The 19,435-nt window shown below is 38.1% G+C and overlaps 1 protein-coding gene across 2 annotated transcripts in view; it reads left to right on the top strand.

Annotated features, from left to right (window-relative positions):
* The first annotated feature begins 1,170 nt into the window (after positions 1 to 1,170).
* il1rapl1 (interleukin 1 receptor accessory protein like 1) overlaps positions 1,171 to 19,435 on the top strand; it is a 288,146-nt gene continuing 269,881 nt past the window's right edge. For both annotated transcript variants that reach the window (XM_015383288.1, XM_015383289.1), the window contains exon 1: positions 1,171 to 1,929. The gene's annotated coding sequence lies outside the window, so the exon portion shown is untranslated. The remainder of the gene's footprint in view (positions 1,930 to 19,435) is intronic.

The following is a 19,435-nucleotide window of genomic DNA, read 5'->3' as shown; positions in this document are numbered from 1 at the left end:
ACTTTTTAAAATTAAATTGTTGGATCTAGTACAGTTTTTGTGTCTGGTTTTTGGTCTACCATATGTTAGAATAAGCTCACCAATTCCTTCATACTGTTTTTTGATCAAAGAGACTATTTGAGGGTCCCTTTCAGAGGCTGAGGCATCAAGAACTTGCACAGCTGGTGTAGGCATTCCCATATTAGCAGAACACTTACCAAAGCATATATCTTCTCAGCTGAGTAAAATCTCCAGTTAATTTTAAAGAGTCCGCTATAGTTACACTAGAAGGAGATTATTCAGTAACAATGATACATTAAAAGAATGATGTACTGTCGAGATATAATTGTGTTGTGAAGCAAGCTATTATCAAAATATGCACTATAAAAGCTCAGAACATTCCTTGTGGCATATAAATCTCCAAATTAGAAAGCTGTAAGTTAACCGAAATGTGAGTACTACTTGGCAGTATGGATTTAGAAAAAGTCAGAGTTCACTTATCTGATGCATCTCGGGTTCAGAAGTGATTTAAAACAAGGAATATGAAAATTTTAGCATGACATATCATCTGTGTGTCCATGGAGGCTCTTGAAGCTCTGACTATAGCCTCAGTCCATGTATTATGCTTCTCCAACTAAATTATGGTTGATTTGGCTTAAATATCTCATCAAGGCTTGTATACACGCTCTACCATTCATCTTTTCCATGAATATACCTGGGCACAACGCTCTAAATATCCATTTTCTTTTGTAATTGCATACCTTGAACACAGATCACAGCAGTGTCCGTCTATGTTCAATTTCTCTGTTTTTATTTTTATTTAATGTGATATAAAGTTAACGTTTTGAGGCACTGTCAACTTTGCTGTAAGCCATAATCATATAAATCAGGATGCAATTATTAGTGTGTATAATGAACAGGAATTTTGCTATTGGAATCAAACCACTGCCATATTTTCAGCGTTATTCTAATTTATTGTGGTTTATTTCTCTATATATGAACGAATGCAAATCAAAACTTAAGCCTGCATATTGTTTATATAAGTAGCCTATCTTGTTTAATATCTAGCTCCGCCCCTGTTTTATACACATTCTACATTTTTTTTTCTGTTTTCCTGCGCTCTCACCCCCCTTTCTACCTCTTTCCTCCTTCTCTCGCTTTTCAATCTTCTCCCTCCTACCAACAACAAGTGAGGATCATCTCTGCACATCCATCCGTTCTCCGTTCAGCGGCGGGGCTTTGAGTTGAGTTATAGATGTCTGCTGGAATTTCTTTTCTCCTCATCCATTTCACTGTTTAATCGATGGGGATGACAGACTGCAGGTGCAGCGGCGGCGTGCGTTAAAATCGGCAGGGACGGTGTGTGGTGCACTAGGACCGTGGAGAGAGAGTACTCTCATCGTGAGCAATGGAGCTGTAGAGGGAACCCCCCCACACACACTCACTGGATCTGGCGATTTTATCCTTACATTTTTCTCTCCCCTTCTCATCTCCACGGGGATCGCACCAACTAATTTGCGTTTGGGAAGAAAGCAGGAGTGGATTTCTAATTCGGCGAGATTTGCGTAGAACTCGGTTCATACATTTTTTTTAAAAGAGGGTGAAAGTGTCTTTTTGCCATATCATGTCTTCTAGGCTGTAAAAAAACCCAAAAACCCCCCACCTTTATCTCACCCGTCCAACCTCTTTTATAAAAGAGCGTGAAGATATATCGGCGCACTTTTTTTTCCCTCCAGAAAGAACCGAGGAAAACATAAATCCTCATTTTTGTGATTGAATTTCAGTCGGACGGCTGGCTGAATGGGTGACCTCGCTGAAACACAGATCACCCCCTGCTTGCAGCCGCTGTACGCACGCGTTTATTTTCTCTGCTGACCGGGAGTTGTGATGTCCAGATCCTTCCACGCTGACTGACACTTGGCTTCGTACCATTTTGGAAACAAATTGAAGGTAGGCCAGCTTTGCTTCTGTACTTCAAGGCTTGCATGTGTATTATGGCGCAATTTGGCAAAGTTTTCCGACATCATCCAAACTGATTCTTTGATTATTCCAAAAGCGTTTTTGTCCCATCTGACTTAAAGGTTTCCCTCAGACACCTGTATTTAATATGATGTAATAACCATGCAACAAAAATTACAGAGGGGCAGGAAATATTATCAGGTCAATGCTTGATGAAAGAACTTCAGCACCTATCCGGTGAGATCAGTTTCAATTGGATATCTTGTAAATGCTCCAAGGACTGATTGATTGTCAAACGAAATCTCAGCGAATGTTTTGCTTCATAAGCTCAATCGTGGAGATTTTTGTAGGAGCCCTCTGCAGTGCAGTGTCTTGTACATTCACTGAGCCGCCGGGCTCACTGGATCTTACTGAGGAGAGGATTTAGATAAAGGTGTAAGCGAAACGGAAGATCTCCCCGAAGGCGAGCCTTATTATACGCACAATGTCTTCTTTATACCAGCTGCTGGTTCAGCAACAAAGCAGACACTGAAAACACACAAATGAAACTTATGCTGTGTGTGGAGGGAGTGTAAGTCTGTGTGTGTGAGGGAGAGAGAGAGAGGTGCAATTTGAAAAGACTGGATCAGTGTATGCGTCAAATAGCCCATACAAGTCGCGCAGGCGTTAGGATTATGGTCCCTAAGGTATGAAGGCGAGAAAGGAAATTTAACCATGTTGGAACAACCGATGACACTTATTCTGATCTACTGTACTTGTTCCCCATAGAGGAAAACGAGGCGAATCGTTGGGTGGAACTGTAGGAATACCGACGCATGACGCAGGAATCTGAGCTGGGAAAAACGATTATATATTTTATACTGGGCTTTCTACCTGTATTTTTAAGGTGTTTATTTATCCCCAGTACATATAAAAAGGCGGATCAGCCGCAAGTGAGCAGGTGCTTGAAATTAACCAACTTACATTAGTTAGGTCCCTCTCTCCATGGCTCCTATAGGTTTTGCCAAGGACGGCCACATCTCTTAAAAGTCTAACTCAACCGAAGCTGTGAATCTTACAAGACACAAAGATCAGAAATAACCACCCTTAATCATAGCTGTCAGCCCAGCCCCCCTCCTCCTTCCTTATAAGCTTTTCATGTGGCCAACAGCTAATTGAGCTTGCAGGGTCCACTTAGAGGTGATCCACGCCTGTAGCCTCTTGTTAACAGCTAACAAGATACGGGGGAGCATGCGTGTTTTATATAAAAAACATAATCTCTGCGTGTGTTTTATTTTCTTAGAGCGCAGAGCCAGTCTTTAATGGATTCGTAAAGTCGCTTGTGTCTGATGTTGCAAAGTGCGGCGGATAACTGGCAGCTCGTCGCTCCCACCGGCAGCGCCTAGTCAGTAGGAAGATGACAGGAACTGTCCGTGGTGCTTAAACAGACAGCTCCTTTGTTCGAGTCTGGCCTCATTTTGTAAAGTTTGTGCAGCGGCAACTCTGAAGTAAATTGAGCTAAATATTGTAAATAAATATGTTTCTATTCGATAATCAAGCAAAGAATTATGACCCCCTGGCTAATAGCCTGTTTGTTTGAATGCCAAAACCTCTAGCTTGTGGAGGTATTGATTCCAATAAAACGGTGAAGGTGGGCTATAGTGTTTAGCGACATCAAGATAGTAGGACCTTAGTACTTTTCCGTCCTGGACGTTAGGATCTTAGGCCTCCTTTGATCTGACCTGTTGTTTCATCAGGATTAACAGATGCTCAATTGGTTTGAAATGTGAGGAATTTACTGGTTACTGAAACTTCTTTCAAAATCTTTATTTGTGTCTTGTATTGTTATTATTAAGGAACGTTTCAAAATCCTGATGTACCGTACTCACGTGCTTATTTATCTACATCCTTAGGTTACTCGTTTTTTTTTTTGGACTTGGACCATTTTCTATTAGGTTCTGAAGTCTGCAGAATGCTAACATTCTACAAAGATTTCAGTTTAAGAGATGTTCTAGACCTGGTTTAGCCATCACAATGTGTCACAAATCCTTATCTTGCTTCGAACATCACATTTAAAGATTAAATAGTCTCTTGCTGAAAAATATGTCCTATCTGCTAAAATATGGCAAACTAAAACAACAATTTGTGCTTTCTTATTATTTAATTTGTCTTTATGTTCATCCTGAATGGACTATTGCATACCGCATTCCTTTCTTCATTGTATTTGATGAATCAAACCCCATGAGTGCAATTTTATGGTGCAATGACATACCCTCCCCTCTATGATTAGTTTCATTTGCTTTGTATTTAGTGCAGTGTCACCATTTCTGCTCTAAATTACGCCATCATGTGTTCTAAATTCATTTAAAGGTTATCACCAAAAGCAGTCTTTGTAGAAGAAATCACATTAAGGCTCTGGGGGAGTAACAAAAACAAAGAAATGACAAATTGTATTCCTATATAAACCAACTATAATTACACAGAGCTTTTCTTATTATCTTTGATACCTTAACATCATTAAATCACAACAGATTGATATTTCCCTGCAGTAAATTATGTTTAATATAGTTATCAAATCATTTAATATTTTCATCCAAGATAATAATTTCTATCCAAATCAATACAAACTGACACGCTATCATTTGCCCAAAATTGTTACATTTCAAGCAGCAGACACTAATACTGACTTTAAACTGCTTCTGTCTCTACCGCACTGCTTTGAACTTCTCTGCTCATTTGATTCACACTGTGTTAGCCTCACTATGGTGCAAAGCCCAGAGGTGTTTTAAAAAGCATGCGCAAATACTCAACAAAACCCAGGGATAAACTGTTGCACCTCTTTTGCATCTATATATTTTCACTAGTTATATTCTACAATTGGTAGGTACACTGACAACAGAAAAGTTAAAGCAGGTGCTTTCAATGCTTGATTGCATTTAATGTTCAATTGTTATGCTTTGATTACCTAAGTTAATTTAAACAGCCAAGTATCTAATCCTTGTGTGTCTAATAATACACACATAAATCGGAATACATTTCAAGATTTATCAACATAGCAAGATTTCTAAGAAAATATAGGCAGTGATTATGAAATTGTTTTTGAAAAGACAGTTGTGGTGATTCTTTAGTTTGCTATTTGGTACTAAGTGATTTAGTGTATAAGATACGGCCCCCGCCCCCACTTTAGAAACATATCTACACCTGAATGCAAACATAACTTCAACTAAACATTTTTTGTGTATGTGATGCAGTATGGATTCCACGGGTTTAAAAACAAAATGTCTGATAGTGTGTGCAGGCTGCACACCATGTCTGCTATAAACACAGCTGGGGAACTAATACAGCACCCAAGAGGAAATCAAATTAACTCTGGGGGAGCTGTGACAGCTTCTGTGAACCCAATAATTGACTTCAGTGCTTTTCTGTGATTACTGTGGTACAACATCTTTAAATGCACATGATCTGGGGTGTATATCAAAATGTCTTTAACTGGTTACTTTGTAGAGTACAGAGGGTACTGTACTGTGAGTAGGGACTCTCCATGCTAAGCAGTGCCTTTGTTTTTGGTCATCTCAATTTGTAGAGTAGCTGACAAAGTTCCTGGAATTAGACTTATCCCTGTGATTGACGGTGTGTGTTTTCCCTTAGTAACATTGATTGAATTAGGCCACCATGTAGACCCATTGCTTTCCCAAGGAGGGGAAAGCAATCCTGCAGTGAGGTTTATCAATAAGCGGGTGGTTGGAGTGCTATAGTGCTGGTATTCCCCGTGGGCAGACAGCCGGTGATGAGGAAAGAACTCGCTCAGGGAGAGACCCTGATCACACGGCAGATTGGAAGCCCTCGGTGCTAACGTCTGTCGGTCCCTGCCGCAGGGGAAAAAGGGTTGGAGCCACACGGAGCTGACCCAGTAGCACACACTGGGCCAAACTTCAGGTTAGCCTTCATACAGAAATCAGATCTGTGCAGCTGTGCTTTTACTTGGCTTTGTTTTGTTTATTTATTTTTTTTGTTTTAGCTATATCACAATGCATGCTTTTCATGTGTTTGGTTAGGTTAACTGAAATGTGCTCAAGTGAAAACAGATTAGGAGCCAAACCAGTTTGCAAACCTAGGATTATTATTATTATTATTTTGATGCCATTGTTTTGAAGGCTGGTTGCTTTGATGTGGACCCCCTTGAGGCCACTGGCAGCTGAGCTCCCACTGTGGCAGATTGATATTTGTAATTTAAAGGAAGTTGTCACACAGCATCCTCCAGATGGAAAGAGCTGTAGAGGCATGCTGTCAATTAAACATGGTTTGTTTAGAAATAATCATTGTGATGCAGAACCCCGGGAGCTATTTCAGGCAAATTTGCTCCAAGTTTAAAAAATATTCAATTAAATAATAATCCAGCTGAGCATGTTTTAATAACACATGGGTGTGGAGGGCACACCCATGTCCCTGAGAGCAAAATATCAAAGCAGAGAGAGCAGGCCAGTGATTTGTGGCTCTGCTGCAGAAGAGGTTATGCGACGAGATGAGAGCAAATTCATTAAAAGCCACAAGTATGCTCAGGCATGCACTCAGACACATGCATCTGGATCAGAGTTGTGCTTTTTTTTTATCTCTCTTGTCACATTGATTGAGATCAAGACAAGAATAACATTGAATAGAAAGCACTGCTTAATGGACTACAGTTAAATAGAATTTAAAATGCACTGTAACCCCATACTGACAAATTAGGATGTTGGTATTCAGCTGCTGGTTTAATGACCACCGATTTTAAACAACTTTCTGCACAGCTGTCTTGTAAAAATTGTAAGAGTTAAAAAGTCTACCTTTGTATAATGTTTTTTATTTTATTTATGTCAAAACATGATTATAATGTTTCAGATATTCTTGTTCTGGGAATGATGAACTGTCTTTATTTTGCAAAAGTTCCTTGAGTGCGACGTCAATGATTTAGTTATATTGTGGTCTAAACAGCTGTTGTCAGTAAGACAGATGACACTGGAATCGAAAATAGCACACAGTCAAGTTGATAGTTAAATAACTACTAAACCCCGTGGTTTGAACAAACTGTCTGAAATGTTGCATTATGTTTGACTTGCATCTATGTACAATAGCAACAATTCAAAATGGCCCTTTCCAGTCAAACCCCAGCTGAATGGCACTTCCCTGTAACTCCCAGAGAATCCCCTCCAACTTCCAACCACTGGAATGAACCCCTCCTTCTCCTGCTTTTGCAAATTTTTTTTACTCTGACTCCACCCTTTCACTGAATTACAGGGAGAAGGCGCTTCTCTTTAGATCTTAATGTCCACAGATCATAACAGAAAGAATATTTTAGTAAAAAGATTAATGCTTAAAAAGGAATTGTAGGGGACCAGCAGAGGACCAGCCACGGGCTCATCAAGGAAAGTGGGAAAATTATGAATGGCTTTTACTGTATAATGAATAGCCTAACTTGATAGGAAAAGCCCCTGATATAAACTTATTAAACTAACATTAGCCTTTTATTTTACATTTCCACATTTCACCATCAGAATTCTATATGAATCTATTTTAGATTCTGCTTATCTCTATTGATAATTAACAGACTTAGTATTATTTAATTCCTAGTGGCAACATTTAACCTACAGTCATGGCCACAAGTTTTGAGAATGATTCAAATGTTAATATTTACAAAGTCTACTGCTTCAGTTTTCATAACGGCAATATACTTTTGCATATACTCCAGAATGTTATAAAGAGTGATCAGCGTAAGAGCAATTAATTGCAAAGGCAATATTTGCCCAGAAAATGAACTTTATCCCCCAAAACACATTTCAACTTCATTGCAGCCCTGCCTTAAAAGGACCAGCTAACATCGTTTCAGTGATTGCGCCATTAACACAGGTGTGGGGGGTGATGAGGAAAGGGCTGGAGATCAACCTGTCATGATTAAGAAAGAATGACACCACTGGACACTTTAAAAAGAGGCTGGTGCTTGGCATCATTGTTTCTCTTCTGTGAACCATGGTTATCTCTAAAGAAACACGTGCAATCATCATTGCGCTGCACAAAAATGGCCTAACAGGAAAGAGAATCACAGCTAGAAAGATTGTACCTCAGTCAACAATCTATCACATCATCAAGAACTTCAAGGAGAGAGGTTCCATTGTTGCCAAAAAGGCTCCAGGGCACCCAAGAAAGACCAGCAAGTGCCAGGACCATCTCTTAAAAGTGTTTCAGCTGCGGGATCGGGCTACCAGCAGTGCAGAGCTTGCTCAGGAATGGCAGCAGGCAGGTGTGAGTGCATCTGCACGCACTGTGAGGCGTAGACTCTTGGAGCCAACTGTAAAGCATCCTGAAACCATTCATGTGTGGGGTTCCTTCTCAGCCTAGGGAGTCGGCTCTCTCACAGCCTTACCTAAAAAAAACAACCATGAATAAAGAATGGTACCAGAATGCCCTCGGAGAGCAACTTCTCCCAACCGTCCAAGAGCAGTTTGGTGATGAACAATGCCTTTTCCAGCATGATGTAGCACCTTGCCATAAAGCAAAGGGGATATCTAACTGGCTCAGGGAACAAAACATAGAGATTTTGGGTCTATGGTCTGGAAACTCCCCTGATCTTAATCCCATTGAAAACTTGTGGTCAATCATAAAGAGATGGGTGGACAAATGAAAACCTAGGAATGGACTGCTATCAGTCAGGATTTGGTCCAGAAGTTGATTGAGAGCATGCCAGGGAGAATTGCAGAAGTCCTGAAGAAGAGGGGGCAACACTGCAAATATTGACTTTCTGCATTAACTCATTCTGTCATTAAAAGCTTTTGTTACTCATAATATGATTGCTGTTGTATTTCTGTATGTGATGACAACATCTGACATACACACATGAAAACCAGAGGGCAGCAGATCATGTGAAAATATTATATTTATGTCATTCTCAATACTTTGGGCCATGACTATACTATATGAGGTACAAAATGAGTCAGACTTTAAGTTATATCGTCACAATGCTGTGCTGATAACTGCAATGGATTTTGAGACAATACTGTATTTAAAATAAAAAAATAAATAAAATAAAGCTAATCAGTTTTTTCAAGGCTGCACTTGAAATTGTCCAGAGAGCTGTTCCAAACGAAATGTCTTTTTGTTTACACTTGTGTTAACAAAATGACAAATAAATCTTTCTAAGTCTAAGTCACTGAAAAAAAAAAATTATACTTGCATTAAAATCTCAATGGAATATTGTGAGTTTTTGGAAGAAGTGAGCTGGATCTCTTGGCCCATCTAGGTATATTGTTTCAGCACTCTACTGAACTCATAGCTAGTTAAAGGTTGTTTTTTTTTTTCAAGGTTTTAATTTCTCCTCTTATTTATTGGAGCTTTTTTCAAAGCAGTAATATTGAAAAGTTATTTTGAAATTAAAGAGGAAAACTCTGACAAAACCTGTATCATTGTACATTTCAAGATGGGGTCACCACATGGTATTTGTGCTCAGGGCCTGCAAATAGTTAGCACCACCCCTGATCTTGCCTATTATCATGTCATGGTGTTCTCCTTGACATCTTGTTTGATTGCCCTTCTTTTAGTTTTCAGAGTCTGACCTCTGTTTCTTTTTGTAGCTGAAGATTATTTAGAAGTCTGCTGTTATCATTCAACTGTGCTACAGTTTGTTTAGGACTGTTTTAGAGCCAGCTAAACATTACAGCCTTGATCATGTATTTCCTCCACTTTTTCTCACTCATCCAAAGCATCTGCAGTCACACTAATGTACAGAAAGTGTTTTGTGTCAAAGCAATGAGTTTCTTTTAATGGCTTTTTCTATCTAAAAATAGGCTAGATGCTGTAAACCGTGAAGATGTTGATCGGGTGGAGGGGCGATGCAGGTAGAAATCATGGTATGCTGAAAAAGCTACAGTAGGAAAAACTGTTGGTATCCTGAGGCGTAACATTTAGAAGTGGTTGTATGCCAACATCTCACCCTATCTATAGAAGAGAATACGCATATGCTTACTTTAAGCCAAAACAAATTTCAAAAGTTTGCTTTGAGCCAAACAAAGCCTCTATGTCAATGAGCTGGGTTTCCCACCATGCCGATAAGCACAAGTTTGAACACAAACTTTAACATTTTAAACCTCCTGAACTACAATGTTAAAGCGGTAACACTTTCTTTTTCAGTATATCAATAACCATGTCATAATATGGTAATAGCATAACAAGTCACACTATATTACATGGTAACAAGAAAAAACATTATTTGGTAACTACCCAAAAAATTAAGGTACATAATTTCAAAGTAGTTACCTGCATGGAATTAACACAATTGTTTGTTACTATGTAACAATGGAGACATTTATGGTAATGGTAATTACCATTAGGTTACCACATAATGGCTTTTATTATTGCCCATCACCTACCACCAGATTACAAAGTAAATTGTACCTTATGATCAGGAAAATAAAACCAAATTCAAGGTACATATAAATACGATTTGGTTAAGATACATTACAATTTAGATTGGCTTGCTGTCTTCTAGGTTTGGTATTCTGTTATATCCCAAGTAATAAACTACATATTTCTACATAATAACACATCCATTTATTGCTGTTGGTGAAATGACTGAGCTACCTGGTAATAACGGTTTGTAAGTATGACTTTAACTTGTCTGCCTAAAATGTGAAGTACAGCACTTACCTCAATTCTCCATAAAGTTTTTGTAATATAGTTACCTAGCAATATAGTGTAACTTGCTATTTTATTACCATGTTATTAGATGGTTATTGGTGTATTGTAAAAGAAAGTTTTACTGTAAAAAAAAAAAATCGCTCTTCTCAGAAATGTAATGGCTTTTGTCCTTTTTCTCAGTTTTGGCCTTGCTTACTTTTCCCTTTTCTCATGGCATGTCACAGCTATTTGACCTCATAGGGGTAATTATAAGGCACACAACACAAACACTGTACAAAATGATCTGGCACATACTTGAAAGAAATGACAGACACTTATTTTTCAACTAAAGCATAGTACATGGAAATGTATGATGGCATCTTAAAAATACTTACAAAGAGAAACCTGAAAATGTGAAAAATTTGAAAATGTATGTCTGGTCAGTGATTTAAAGCTGCATGATATGACGTGTGTTTATAAAAGGAATATATCAGAATTGCATTTTATCAAATGGTCTAGAATATAATATAATATTTTTTTTCATCCTACATGACAAAAAATTTAATATAAAATTTTAATCAAGGTTAATGTCTATATTTTGCGTTGTTTTGATATTAACAACCTATGACTTTTGCTGAATGATATCTACTTTCAAAGAACCAAAAGAGACTTGAAAACAGCCAGCTGCCCATAGAAAGGTTGAAGCACTTATAGTTAAAACTGTTTTTATGTCATTACTTTTATCATTGTCACTACTATTTATCAAACATCCTTGGTGAACAGTACTTCATGTCATTGATTTTTGTGATGGTTAGCCAGGTAATATAAGTAGTCTAGATTTTTGATATAATAAGAAACTAAACAAGCTTGCCAAATACGCTACACAAACACTAAGCTGATAAAAGTAAAATTGTTTTCATAAGTCCCTGTTACATTGTTTCAGAAGGGCTTTTCATCATTTTCAGTTCTGGCATTATAGCCTTTATTGTTGGGTGGAAAATGTGAGCATGTCTTTAATGAGATTGATCACAAACATTATCCCCGCACAATATAATCTGTAGCGTTTCATTAACTCACTGGAACTTAGCATCTGCAATTTTTTTTTTTCTGCCTTGCCTTTCTACCCAAATATTTTCTCTTATTTTGCTTTGAAAGTTTGGTCTCAGTTGTCCAGTTATTCTATCAAAGTGGCTTTAGCAGAGGCAAAAATCTCACCCATACAGCTTTGTAAGAACACACACACACACAGACCCACACACACACACACACACACTCACACACATACTCATTCTGCTATATGTTGTGAAGACCCTAGACTTCCATTGATTATCAGTCATTTTCAACCCTTTCTATGTCCTAACCCTAAAACTAACCCTAAACCTAACCATTACCAATGCATACCTTACCCTAACCCTAACCATAACCCCATTGACACCTTAGCCTTAAACCTAACTGTTAGCAAAATAGCTTGTGAGGACCAGAAAGTGTCCTCACTTTGTAACAACTGGTCCTCAGTCTGATGGTGAAATTGGAAAAATGGTCTTCTCACTATGAGGGCTAGACAGGTACACGCACACATCTCTATTTAAGGTATACACCAGCACTATAGGTGGACATCCAGGGACCTCATAATATCAGGACAATCTGAATTGGTGGTGATGCATACGCATCAAACAAAAACCTTCAATCTTGCAACACATAGGTAGCACTTTCATTTATCACGGGAACTTCAACATTGATATACACGGCGTCGCACAATGGCAGCCCACTGCTTCCCAAGGGAATAGGGATTTATCCAATGCCTTTCATTGGATAAATCCAATGAGAGGAACCAATGTCAGCCCATCTGTCTGACATTGGTTCCATACCCTAGGCTGTGTCAGAAGGTAAATACAATGACATCTAGTTGATATCTCTAAGTGAACACACAAGCTTGTGGTTCTTATGTTAATGTATTACTTGTTTGCTCTCAAACAACTGTTTGGTTTAAAACACCGACATTTAAAAGAGATTTTTTTTGTTTTTTACTTAAAGTAACAACATGTTGGTGAAGATTCTCAGTCATCCCGGTCATAGTCATTCCAAAAAAGTAAAAAAAAACTTAATAAACAAACCACTGGACTTTGTTTTCCAAATTTGAAGATTTTTCACCTCCAATACAGGAAGCTTTTTTAATTCAAAATGTCTGGATTATCGTTCCTTGAGTAGCCCAACAAAGCCTTGTTATGGCTTAGAAAACATGCAAATGGAATCGGAAGAACAGGTCCACCCCTTAGTAATGGGGAGTCGTTGAGGTCTTTGTTAACCTGCAAATACCCGATACTGGCCTTTGCCTCTGAGAAGGCGAGTCATTAGGGTCATTGTTTGCCTGGCTCACCAGGCAAGATGTCTTGGTCCCCTGCATGGCGATGAGGATTAGGAAGATAGCGGGAAGGAATCAACTCTATAGCTGCATTGTAGGTTTTTTTGAAAGCTGAAACCTAAGTCCACCCCCTCTGTTTAAAGTTGTTTTTTCTCTCATAACATTTTGGACAAAGAAGACAGGTGATTTGAAAGGGTTTTGAAGGAAGCCATCTACGTTCTCTGCTTAAGCATGCCTTCACTCTGGAATTTCTTCTCTTGCAAATATCTGTGAGGCCTTTCTTAAAATTGAATAGTGGTGTCCTCTCGCGAACACTACAACACTGAAAGAAATTCCATCTAAGCAGCATTATCAGCATGGAACCAATCTTAATCTAATAAACCAGTAATCAATAATTAATCATAAGTCAATTATTTGTTTATATTCCTAACACAATCAAAAAGAAACATCAACATAACTTATAACAGGGAAGGTCTTTCTAACGTCTCTGAAACATGTCAAATTTAAGGGCATGGTTGAGAAACTCAAAAAAGAGCATGGTCTAAAAGGCCTTCTTTAGAAAAGTTATATGTAATTGTGTCTTCTCAGAAATGTTTGGGGCGACTACATGAGCGGATCACCTACACTCCTATTTAGGATAATGTACCTTTCTCTCATCTGATTGCTTTAAACATGACACCAAGCTTCACAAGGTCATGTTTTGACCTTGCTAATATTAATCTCTACATCCCTGATCACATGATGGCTATGAAACATGGAGGCTGGACCATACCAGTTCTAATGGAATCATTCTCTTAGCTGTCACTTTGCATTGGTTCTGGGCAAATCTCAGGAACATCCTTGGGGATAAGAGATGAAATATGAACTGTCTCAATTCATGCACATGCTTAACACACACAAATGAAAAGAGCACTGGAATGTAGAACAGAGAAACACTCTTCTGTCTTCCTCCCTGACACACAACACTTTTTACACACAAGACTAGCTCTGGAAAATTGCCTTGTCATACAAGATGAGATTGTATTTAAAGGTGTAATTAAATCATCTTTCTTGTAGAATTGGTGCAGAAAGTGAATCACTGAGATAGGATTCCTTAGAGACATGGAATTTTAAAAACCCCAAAGATGGCAATTTGTATGTCAAAAACTGAGGCATTTTTAGGTACCTGATATGGCATATCAATAAAATTGGGATCTGTAATCTCTTTAAAGGGAGCCATTTCATAAAGGAAACAGAGATGCATGAAATCTTTACCTCGATTTTTTTTTATCCTGATTTGTTCTCAAACCCCTGAAATTCTCTCCATGTGTGATTTAATAAAGCACAAAAAATAGACTATGTTGTGGAAGAATAGGCACCAGAAAAAAAAAAAAAAGCTGCAGTGAAAGGAAAAAAAGAGCAAGGATCAATTCTAAAATTTCTTAAGCTCAAACAGTTCACCCTGTTATGTTGTCATTTGCAGTGGTCTGTGTTATGGAACAGCCAGTCTCTAGGGATTGGGGACTGCCATAAATATTACACTGTTTTCAACAGCCGTCTCTGATGTTGGATGCCGATTGTGTACAGGATGCTGGCTATTAGCGCCATTGGCCGGTAATGAGTGGGAGCCGAGTCTCAGCCAACTGTTAAAGGTCTTTAAACACTCTTCCAATCGAGCTCACACAGACCGAGACACATGGCAACAATGGCAACAACATAAAGCCTCCATGTTGGAGGATATGTTGGAGACGAAGCTGAGATGGGCAGATCTTCCAAAGGATAAAAAAGATTGTCCTTAAGAAGGTTTAATGATGTATGACCATTGATGTCTTAGTTTGTTGAGGCTGTGACTTTGTTACATTTGCCAAAGGTCAGTGACATCAGTGTGTATATTTATCTTGCATATGTTTGTGTATATATATATATATATATATATATATATATATATATATATATATATATATATATATATATATGTATGTATGTATATATATGTATGCATGTGCTCACAGGTATGTCACACAAGCCAAGTCAGTGCTATGTTGGCTCTGGCAGTGATCTGGCACCTCTCCTCGTCCTGCAGCTCCTGCCATGCATTGCTCCCCCCTCTCCTGCTGCCTCTCCTCCTTCCCTTCCTTCACCTCCTGCCATCCTATTTTCTTTCTCTTACATCCTCACTCTGGTGCAGATTTGTCCAAGCTCTCAAAGAATAAAAAAAAGATCACTAAGATTTAACCAGACCATGTTCAACCATCCTCTTATGATTTTGACACTGATGGTAGAATGAAAGAAATAATGTATCTAAATATAATGCAACATCGAGAGGATGTTGACCAGACATATTTCAGAGGAAGTGTTGCTATTTACATAGCAGAGAAGCCATCGAACCTTGAACACCTTGAGTTATCTCGCAGCAGGGATACACACGTTCATCCCACTGTACACAAAACTGCACTGTCTGTTTGTTCACAGAAATCTCGTAATAAGATCCCATCTGAGATAACTGGACAGCTCCCTGTGGAGCCTTTATGCTTCTCTGAGGCCCTCAACAGCTGCATTATGGTTGGAGAACAATCAATGATACGGACTGTGTGTTTGGGTGTGTGTGTGGGTGTGTGTGTTTCTGTGTGTCTGTGTCCAGTATTGTAGATATTACTTCTGATACCACTGGATGAAGTGGATCTTTTATAGTAAATCTAACAGCCCCTTGGAGATTTGAATTGCCAGCATTTTGTTTCTTTGATAGAAAAAGTAGAACTATGCAACACTTAGAATATTTATTGCATTTATGAAATAATTACAGTATTAGCAAGTTAGAATTTACTTTGTTTTTATAACATTTGTCTGGGAAATTATCTCAATTAATAGAATTACAGATATTGCAGCTTTGAATATTGACCGATAACGATATTCACCCGATACGATATCAGCACAAATCATACTTATGTTTGATCAAGTGATATCACTCAAACAGAGAATGATAGTCAACAATAGTCGGCATGAAAACAACTGACGAGTTTATCATTAACTAATGTTTTACATTCAATTTCAATTCAATTCGGTTTATTTATATAGCCCCAATTCACAACACAAGTCTTCTCAAGGCACTTTACAGTTCAACCAGATCATACAGTTCACATTACTTACATTAACTTTAAAGAGAAGAAAAGCAATTTTATCAGTCTGTTTGTACTGTATTTGAGATTTTAGATGCAGGCCGACATACTCTGATATAAATTTATTGTGATAACAATGTCAGATCGGAGACATCCCTAAAAAAAAAAAATCTCTTGTTCATTAGAAAAAAATATACAGAATGATCACCAAACTGATCTGTGAAGTAAACAATCTATGTTTGTGATCTCTATCAATCTGCAATGCTTTGGAAAATTTCTCCCACCAATTGAAAATTTTTTTAAATTGCAGCAAATAAACTTTAAATGTATATTATGTTACAGCCAACAATAAAGTATTGCATAATTGTAAAGGGAAAGCAAAATTACACATTTTATGGTAAAAAAAATTCGAATTTGCATGTGTTTTGTCCTGCTCACATTAAACATTGTGTTGCTACTGCCCAACAACAGCGCAATTGTAGTATAGGTGAAAGACGTAAGTCATTAAGAACAATCTGGCCACTCACATCAGCAATGGCGCAGCCATGTGGACCAACAAAGTCTTTTCCCAAGAAGGAAGTTTGGTCAGATGCCGCAGTGGACTATACATCAATATCCTGAATTTCAACAGTCAAACAAGAAAAGTTGGGCGCCAGACAAAAAAGGGACCTACTGACGATAAAAAAGGCTATTTACAATATCTGCATCAATAACAAGTTTTACCTGAAAAACTCCCGTAAAAAGAGTGAACCCACATGAACTTTTTTTTTTTCGCCACCATTTCGGCAGGGACTGCCTTGTTGCAGCATCCAGTGTAGCACACCCACACTGAAAACGGTGCAGCTGCTGTGCATTTCACAGGGATGCGCCAGGGATTATTTTTTTTTTGTATAAATAGAGATGCTATCTGCTGAGACCGCAAATACAAACAATGACAAACAAACCATGGCCCCCCAAATTTGACCTTTATAAGACTAAAGTCATACAATCCACTTACTGACCAGGGTTTTAGCCCCTTTCCTAAAAGGGTTAGACTCGGCTTGTCTTTCACCAATTTAGTAATTTAGGCTATGGCTCTTAGCATCGTTATTAATCACCAACCAAATAAATGTGTCTCCATTCATTCGGATGCTACTGAAAGAAGAGTGAATCCAGCCTGAGTGATAAATCATTCACTGTGTAAAATGAACACAAAAGACCAAGGGTTAAAAATACAATGGTACGTACCTTTATTAGCTACGATCAAACAGTATTATACCTAATAACTAAGCAAAATACTAAACACTACTGAAAATAAGCAAAATTAAAGAAATAAAAGTGGAAAGGGGGTATAAGAGTCCGTTCAAAGTCTGAGTGATGTTCAAAATTATAGGCTTAATGCATTTAAAAGTGTCCTTTGTAATGCAGTAATGCAGCATATGAAATGTAAATAAAACCCTGACAAGAGATGTTACCTGCTGTCAAAACAGTGAAATTTCATTCAGTTTATGGTGTTAAACGAATAATGACTCAGGAATGCATTAAACTACGACGAGGCTGAAAGACCCGTTAGCTTAGCTGGCCCCAGGGGTCCTGGTTCTGGTCGGGTCCAACTGAAACAACTCACAATAAAACATTACTTTGTCTAGGCCTGTTATAAAATCTTTGTAATATGCTACTAGGGCAACAGTGGCATCAGAGGAAGTAGTTTACCCTGCAACCAGAGGGTTGTCAGTTCAAGCTCTGATTTTCAGTGTCGTTGTGTCTTTGGGCAAGACACTTCACCTGCATCACCTACTGATGGTGGTCAGAAGAACTGGTGGCTTGTGTGTGAATGATTGTGGTGTAAAGCGCTTTGTTCAAGTCCTCTGACTTGAAAAAACATGTGCTATACAAGTACAGGCCATTTACCATTTATATTTGTAGTTTTTTTTTAAGGAAATAAACCGCTTCAGGAAACTAGATATTGTATTACATATGCTTAAACTATACAGAAAGCATATATTTTAAACATTCTTATCACTGCTTTTTATTGACATTTGTAGTCATGATAAACAGACTTCAGTTATGACAAAAAGTGAAACTTGTTAGGGTAAAGGGAACAGAGAGAGGGGTAAAGGTCACTGAGATGTGCTTATTTTATTTACTGAACACATAGGAGGGCTGGAGTGTGACTGCATTGTTTAAATTAGAGCAGCACATGTTCAGTTAATTAAATATTCCCGATGAACCTGCAGTCTATGCATCTATCCTCATTGAGTTAAAAAAATGCACCACTCATGCTTCCATCCATAACTTTTTTGTGAGTGCATATCTAGCTGTGATTAATGAAAAAAGATTTCTTTACGTCTTTAAAAGTCTGCACTGTGCTTTCACCTATACTATGATGAGTTTAAAAAAATGTTATGTTCTGTTTATTTTCCTCTTGTATTTGAACAAACCGTTTTAAAGCACTTAGAATGTACATCACAGATGACATCTTGACTTTAAATTATTCAATTTCATCACACATTCTGAAGGATTATCCTCCTCACTGTGCTCAGTCATAACTCTGACTTTAGATGTTGTTTTATAAAATCTGTGTGACTTTTATTGAGTTTAAAGATGTAATCCATCTCCAAAATTTCCATCTTGAAGTTTTTAGCCCAGCGCATTCTTATGTGTTTTTTTATACATGGAGGTGGATATGGATTCTGTCCAACTGGGAAATTAATGGGCATTCAGTTTGAACAGCTGCTTTAAAATTACTTAAAGAACGGTGGTCTTTCAAACAAAGATTATTAATAATCTAAACTTTATGCTGTATGGAAATCAAGGTCCAGTCAATTTAATCTGTTTAGCTTTTTTAAAGTATGAATCTCAAAACCATATTTGAATTAGTATTAAGATTACTGCTTAATGATATCAACCTAGCTTTATATTAATTAGGTGTAAGCATGCAGTGTCAGTGCCAGGTACAGCTTTGATACCATAGTGTAATTAATGTAAGCTGTTGACAGTATGGTTATTAATCTCAAAATAAATTTGTTCTCCTGATCCTTTTTTTGAATCATTGTTTTAATATACTACTTTCTTGAGAAAGTATACTAATATACTAAGCTGCACAGATAATGCAATCACAGATTATTTGATAGTATACATTCCTAAATTCTTCCGTCGTGAAGGCGTTGCTCTTCCATGTCGAAAGAAGCCAGTTGAGGTGGCTCGGGCATCTGTTTCGGATTCCGCCTCAAGGTGTTCCAGGCATGTCCTATTGGGAGGAGGCCTCATGGAAGGCCCAGGATACCCTGGAGGGACTTTGTCTGGTGTCATCTCGGGTCCCCCCAGAGTAGCCTGAGAAGGTGTGTGAGGATCAGGAAGTCTGGGCATCTCTGCTTACACTGCTCCCTCCGCAACCAAGCCCTGGATAAAGCACAAGAAAATGGATGGATGGATGGAT

The sequence above is a fragment of the Cyprinodon variegatus genome, unplaced genomic scaffold (assembly GCF_000732505.1).
Source record: "Cyprinodon variegatus isolate N-32 unplaced genomic scaffold, C_variegatus-1.0 Scaffold281, whole genome shotgun sequence".
In the NCBI taxonomy this organism is placed as follows: domain Eukaryota; kingdom Metazoa; phylum Chordata; class Actinopteri; order Cyprinodontiformes; family Cyprinodontidae; genus Cyprinodon; species Cyprinodon variegatus.
This window is presented reverse-complemented; position numbering and strand designations above follow the sequence as displayed.